Source organism: Lolium rigidum, chromosome 4 (genome assembly GCF_022539505.1).
Source record: "Lolium rigidum isolate FL_2022 chromosome 4, APGP_CSIRO_Lrig_0.1, whole genome shotgun sequence".
Lineage (NCBI taxonomy): Eukaryota > Viridiplantae > Streptophyta > Magnoliopsida > Poales > Poaceae > Lolium > Lolium rigidum.
In genome coordinates this window covers 256,063,218-256,071,021 of record NC_061511.1, presented here as the reverse complement: position 1 = coordinate 256,071,021, position 7,804 = coordinate 256,063,218, and positions in this window count along the sequence as shown.

Genomic DNA, 7,804 nt, shown 5'->3' with positions numbered 1-7,804 from the left:
TTTCTGAAACCAAAAACAGCAGAAAACAACGAATCGGCTCTTCGGCATCTCGTCAATAGGTTAGAGCCGGAAAATGCATAAATATGACATATAATGTGTATAAAACATGTGAGTATCATCAATAAAGTAGCATGGAACATAAGAAATTATAGATAAGTTTGGGACGTATCAAGCACGTGTCTGATGAAAGGGCAATCGATGCATTTATCGCGGGCATCTACAGAAGGATCTCATCGAAGAATTGGGAAGATCTAACCCAAGAACGGTAGCAAAGCTCATGGAAATAGCAAATAGGTGGGCTAACGGTGAAGATCAGCGGTCACCCGAGGAAGATCGCAATAGAAACAACAACCAGCATAGGTGACGTTTCCGCAACTTCGCAGAATACGACGGTCCCGGCCAAGTATCGGCTGGCTTCGGAGGTATCAATGGTGGAAACCATCGCGATGATTATCACAGGAGCAATGAGCAATGAAGTGATAATAGAGATGCACCAAGTTCCAGCAGACAAAATAGTCGACCCAGGTTTCCACGGCCATACAATGTGTCACCCGAAGAACTTTTGAACGGGTCGTGCCAGATGCACTTCTACATCGACTCTGATGGAAGAAGACAGTCTGGTCACCTTCAGAAAGATTGCTGGACATTTCAAGCTTTGCAAACAGCAACAGAGAGCACGCAGGCAGAGGCAATAAGAAAAGGATAGACACAAGTGCCAAGGAGTGAGGTGCATGTACCATTGCCACCACCACTTGCAATCACCAGCTCGAACCAGCATCAGTTGCAAATTGCAATTCCTCCAAACACCAATAATGATTTCACCCCTACAAGGGGAGCAGTGTCGATGATCCAGAAGGGCAGATTGTCAAATAGGTCACAGAAGCTTGATCTCACGACAAGTAAACATGGCAGTGTTGGCACCCCCACCAACCATCGAGTATCTAAAGTGGTCAGGTCAACCGATAGGATTCACGATAGAAGATAATCCGCCACAGGTTTCGTGGCCAGGACACTCAGCAATGGTGTTACCAGCAGTTATTGAAGGATATGATGTCTCTCGCATATTCATCAATGGAGGAAGCAGTATAAATCTCATTTGATAACTCCATGCTTGTTTTACAGCAATTTATATATGTTTTGATCATGCTTCGTTGCACTTTTATACATTTTCTGGCACTAACCTATTAACAATATTACACAGTGCTAGTTCTCGGTTTTCTGCTGTTTTGTATTTCACAAAAGTTGTACAGGAAATATTATCAAAATTGTACGAAACAAAAGCCGAAGTCAATATTTTTCCGTAACAAAGATAGAATCTAGAGGGGGGTCGAAGAGAGGCAACAGGGCGGCCACGCCATCCCTAGGCGTGGCCTGGCCCCGGCTCGCGCCTAGGTGTGGTGTGGACCCCTGGCCTCCACCGACATCTCACCTCTGCCTATTTATTCACGATCTCTGGAAAAACCTAAACACCCGAGCCTCCATCCACGAAAAGTTCCGTCGCGGCCCCAATTGCAGACCCTAGGTCGGGAGGGTTCTGAAGCTCTTCCTGGCACCTTGCCAGAGGGGGAAATCATCGCCGGAGGCATCTACTTATTCATATTTAGTTTATGTCATGTTTATGGATGCCTAGCGGTGCGAAATAAAATGGAAATTTGTAAGTCCATGGAGTTTGTATATGAGTTAGGGAGACGCCTGGGTTGCTAATCTAAGCCATGCATCATTCATGGTGGAAATTTACAGCGAACCATTTTGAGCATTCTATGAAGCATTTTCAATAAAAAGCTATACCCATAGTAAATAAAAAATTGCTGAGATGCTCATCGTTTGTTTTTCTTGTTATTTTGGCATGGGATTGCTCCTACACGAGTACTTCCATATCATCGGGTAAGAGGTACCCCGTTGGTTGTTCTCGATGATACATGTATACTTACAATGACAAGAACTTATTTGGGATCTAAGTTGAGTAGCATGAGGTTTAGGTACTCGTATTCAAGGGGCATGAGATTTTCAACTTGTGATTTCTCAAGCATATAGCTCATATTTGCCTCACATTAACTTTAACCATTCAAGATGCTTATGATAGGGGCAATGAGAGCTCAAAGCTAATAAGTACCATACTTTTTGGAAGGTTTATAAAACTTGTTTATCTTGCTTACTCTGCAAAGAGTCTTTCTTTTACTTTTATGTTGATGTAACATCCCACTATTTTCAAAAACTTAAATATGCATGCATTCATATCATTCTTGCATTAAGTGCATTGCATAAAATAACAAACACATGCGGTCAAACACCGAAACCACCTCTACTACAGTCCCAAAACAATCCTCTTGTTTTTATAAAAATTTAGAAACAAATTTCACTTATTTCGGAGCTACGGTTCAATAGTTATGCGAGAAAAAAAGGAGAAAAAAAAGAACAAAAAAAAACGAAAACTGAGCCGACCCGGCCGAAACGGGCCGAGTCAGCCCAGCGCCGCGCCGTGCCAGCCCAGCCCCACGCGCCCCTCCTCTTCTCTCCTTTTTCTTTTCTTTTCCCCTAGCGCCGACAGGTGGGACCCACGCGGTCGTCTTGAACCTTCGGCTTCACTGCGCCATCAACACCGAATCACTGCGAGCGTTACCCGAACCGGCCGGCCTCGCCGGAGATTAATCCTCCCCTTTATTTCCGAGCCGTTTCTTGCCCCTTGAACCCCCTATAAGTAGCCCCCGACCTCCTCGTCCAATTCCCCTACCTCCCACTCTCTATCGCGCCCCCAGGCCACCTCCATTGCTCGCCGGAGCGAGCTCCACCACCACCAACTCTGGTCGCCCGCCGCGGACAGCAGGGATAGCCCCTGCCCGCGCTGACGCCACCGGCCGCCCCACCTCGACGTCGCCTACCCCGTCCGCCCCTCGCCTTCACCGAGGACCGCCGGGACGCCTCCGTACCCATCCGCCCGACCCGCCGCCGCCTCGCTCCGTTCATGGACGGCAGGTGAGCTCCTCCCATTTTCCCCTTTTCCTTTCTTTCTTTTCTTTTTTGCTTTTTAGTTTAGACCGTACGATTAGATCCTATGGTCCACGAGGCCGATCCGGCCGAATGGGTATCAACCAATCAGGTCGCGCCACGTGGCCTGCACGGTCAGCGCGCCCAGTCAGCGCCCAGTCAAACAGAGTTTAAATTTGAATTTAAATGCCAGATTTGCTGTCCAACTTGTAAAATCCGTAAAAAATCAACCGTAGGTTCAAATTTAGCAAATTTTATACAGTTGGAAAGCTTGTATTATGTAGAATACAACCATACAGTAATATGGTATAGGTTCTGTAGAAAGTTGTGCACCATAATACAAAACAGATAACTCAACCTTTAACACTATACAAATTGTGTAAATTAATCTAGTGGGCCAAATTTTACAAATTTGTAGTCTCTGGAATCCTTAGAACTTTTAGAACACCATGGAACCAGAGTTGATCAACTTTGATACGTGCACAAACTTGTTTTGTCAAATTTTGTGCAAATCAGTATTTTGTCGATGAGTCAAAATCTATAAATGATTTTTGAGTGAATCCAATTGCTATGGCTTTGTATTACTGTAACCTATCCATAGATGTTAAGATATGATTTTAACAAACATAAATCTTGCTGTAGCAATTTGTTAATGGTCTATGTGCTATGCAAATCACTAGTTTTAATAATTAAGAGAAACCCAATAAAACTTTTATTTCCAGAGATTTATACCAACCTCCAAATCATCAAAGAACCACTCTTACAACATTTTCACTTCAACTAATTGAGTGAAATTAAATCGTGCATATCATGCATGCATACATGTCTATGGTTGTTCATCTAGAATACTATGTTTATTTTTGTTTGTTTGTTTGTTTGTTGGATTGTTTAGATTGTGAAGAAGATCAAGGTTACACTTGCGGTTGCTGTGAGTGTATCGGTTGTTTTGATCAAGGCAAGTGACATTCAAATCCTACTTATTTTTATTATGCATTAGTGTTTTCGAAAACTAGAATGCATGGTAGAGTTTTGTTTTCAAAAGTTATGATATGCACATCAATCCTAGTAGTGTAGCCACCCTTGAACCATTGCTAGTATTCTTTGTATTCTTAGCAATAACAAAATGCCACTGCTGTTTTGATATTTCTGGATTATGAGTATTGAGAATTAAAATTAACAACCTTAATGAATTACCTGGGTGGATTGGTTGATTGATGGGCGGCTGCTCAGGTTCACGCGCCCTCGAGACTAAAGTGATGAATCCCTAAGAGTTCGTATGTTGTAGAGTGGTCGCTTTTGACTGCACACCTGGTTTTCACCAGGGGATCGTGTGGGGGTTTACTACCTGTAAGGTTTTAAGCTTGTAAGTTCCACTTGTGGTTGGCCACCCAGGATTAAAGAGATTACTATGTCGTCCATGTTTTAGTTAGATTCCAGTGCAACCGCAATACAATATGGGCTCTGTCTTGGCTAAGTACTTAGTGGGAAACCTTGCCTGGGTACCGCCAGAGGGTGGATTTTTGGGCACGGGCGGATCCGGTAGGTGGAGGGGCTACTAAGGAAAAGTTTCGTAATGACCTCGTCCTGGCCTTAATGAAGATGAAGAATTTTGGCAAAAAGGCTTGGTTGTGAATTGTGGGTAAAGAGCGCAACCTCTCGAGAGTTAAATCTAAGATCTTAGCCATGTCCCCGGTTACGGACAATTTGAGCTTTCTAGGCAAGAAATGTACGGAAGAATCTCATCACCTTTTCTGAATAAGTTAAAATTTGATTAGCAACTGTCGGATAGTACCTGGGAGATGTAACCATGGTACTGTTTATGATAACATTACAAGTTTACAAAAGTTTTGTTTTAAAAAAAATGTAGGATAAAATTGGCTTTATGCAAACTTGCCTAAACTCCACCAGCCAAATATCATGTAGATAGTCATGCCCAAAACTGCCACCAAATAAGTGTTATTTGCCAGTACATCATTGTACTGACCTCCATTCGTGGGGCTGCATATTCAAACGTGCAGGATTTTCTGAGGAGAAGTACCTGGTAGGTTCTCGAGTCTACATTCCAACATGTCTGCCTGTGGCACATGAAGATGATGAAGGCTCATTGATGATTTACATTTCCGCTGTGTTTATTCTGAACAATTTTCTTGAACTAGTCCATGCGACTATGCAATTTGTAAGGTTTTACATTACCCTTTGGATCAACGATGTAGTAATTTGATACTATTGCAATGATTACTATATTTTGTATTGTGTGTGCTATCAGTGATCCCGGGAATAGCACGATACACAGGTATCTTACCTTTAAGCAAAGGTAGGGTGCTACAGAATGGTATCAGAGCATAGTGTTGCCTGTAGGATCGAGACCCTAGGTTTGGATTAGAAATAGGAAGACCCTAGCTAGGATGAAAATTTTGTCAAATCCTATTTCAAAAAAAAAGTGCTTTGTGAACTTCTAGTACTCTTATCTATTCCATTTTCAAAAATGTTTTTCCTCTTACCTTAGATGACCTAACTCATGAAAACCATCAAGGAAGAAGAGGAAGACGAGCAAGTAGCCATATTATTTAGCTTGGTAAGGTGTAGTAAAGAGGCATTAGATGGCCCCTTAAATCCTATGTAATCTATTACGCTCTTTTGTATTGCCCTGCTACCTGATGTATGGCAGTACCAACTACCCTAGTCGTATTTTCAAACCACTTTAAGTTTAAATAAAGTTGAGATTTTGGTCTTAAATGTTTTTGTTTGGTTGTGTGAATTGTTTGTGCATGGGTAGGAAATTTTACTTCCTAGATCTATCTATCTTGTTCTCATCTATGCTAAAACTATCATAGATGCCGCCGAGACGTGATCCTACTCAGGAGGCATTACAACAAATGATGACAGCCCAAGCCCAGCTCATGCAGATGATGACTCAGTTCATCCAAACTACCCAGAACAACAACAACAACAACCCACCACCGCCACCGCCACCACCTCCACCTCCACCACCACCACCCCCAGTCGACCGACTCACCAGATTCTTGAGACTCAGGCCAGCAAAGTTCTCAAGTGCCACAGAGCCCATTGTAGCAGATGATTGGCTTCGTTCTGTCAGCAAGGACCTAGTCACCTGCGAGTGCACAGAAGCTGAGAAGATAAGGTTCACGTCGCATCTGCTGGAAGGACCTGCTGCTAGGTGGTGGGAGACCTATCAAATAACCCACCCTATTGAAGACTTAGACTGGGATACCTTCAGGGAAGGCTTTCGTACTGCTCATATTTCATCAGGGATTATGAACCTGAAGAGGGATGAATTCCGCGGATTGAGGCAAGGAGGGAGGACTTTGAAAGAGTACATGGATGACTTCTGTGCTTTGGCGAGGTATGCCCCAGAAGACATTGACACTGATGCTAAGAGGAAGGAGAAGTTCCTCAATGGGCTTAAAGGTGAACTGAAGATTCCATTGTCTGTGGCTTATGCGCCCAATTACCAGTCCCTACTTGATCAGGCTATCACTCTGGACAATAATATCAAGAAGGAGGAGAACCGCAAGAGGAAGTTCAGCAATAGCAAGAACCACAGTGAGCCATTCCACAAGAGGCACCATTCTTCTGAGGGAAGTGGAAGTCACAGTTCACACAAGCATAATGGTCATATCAGATGATATGGATATCCGGGCCTGGTACTCTAGGACAGCCATTGATATGATATTTGGGTCTAAGGTTGTACCAGTAGTTTATTATAATCTTGTTATTAGGAGATAATAATGTAGCCAGGTCATGTTGTGGGCCATCTAGGGTTTTAATAGAGTCCGTTTGACTTGGGCCTGTCCAAGTCGAACTAGGTTAGGCCCAATAAGGGGGCCGGCCGGCCACCTCTCCCTCTCATATAAGGAGATGGCACGGCTAGGGTTTCGGTTAGTCTAGTTTTGATTCAAGTTATGTAGAACCTTGGGTTCCTCCAGTATCACCATCCCTGCGGGGTTGGCCCTATGACGGCGTCTCGAACGTTCGGCTAGTTATCCAATAAAGATGTGTGAGTTCTTGAGTCTGTCAAGAGTAATCATATGCGCTTGAGTATCCTTGAATCTGTCGAGGAAGTTCAAGATCTATCGGTCCTATGGATCAACAAGGTGCATCGTGAAAGATCGGGAAACCAGTCCCTCATCATCTGGTATCAGAGCGCTAGGTTGATCACGGTGCAGATTGATTTTTTGCTCGGTTGTTTCTGCTCGATTGTTGTGGCTACCATTGGGTACGTCGCCGCCATGCTGTTGGTGAAGATCAAGGAGGAGGAAGTGGGCGGCAGAGTCAAGTTCAAGAGATTGGAAAATCCCCGTATTATCTTGTGGCGGTGTTGATCGTAAGAGAAGGAGCAGCAGCACGTTGAGGCCGTCGAGTTCCGGGGACGCGGCAGCGCGTATGTTGTCGAGTTCTTTGGTTGCAGGTCCGATTTTTTCTGCTGGTTGGTTCATCGAGTCGGCAGCACGGCGTGATTGCAGATTCGTCGGGAGGCCGACACTGCCGGCCCTGCATGCCCGGCACTACCGCCGGCTGTACCCCGGCAGTTATGTTATTGGTGGCGATCTTGTTGTTGCTGCTGGCGGCAAGAGTATCTAGCATGGTTTGGTTTGAGCCGGGCGAGATGGCTGCGTTGTGTCTCTGCTGGCAGGGAAGGTACGGGCCAGAAAGGAAAGAGAAGAAGAAAACGAAAGAAAATTTGGAACGCGCAGACTGAATCTTTGGCTCACATGTTTTCAGATTGGTTTTCCTTTAATGCCAGCTATTTGGGTGCACGTACATCAAAGAAACGTTGGATTGGCAACATGTTTTGGAG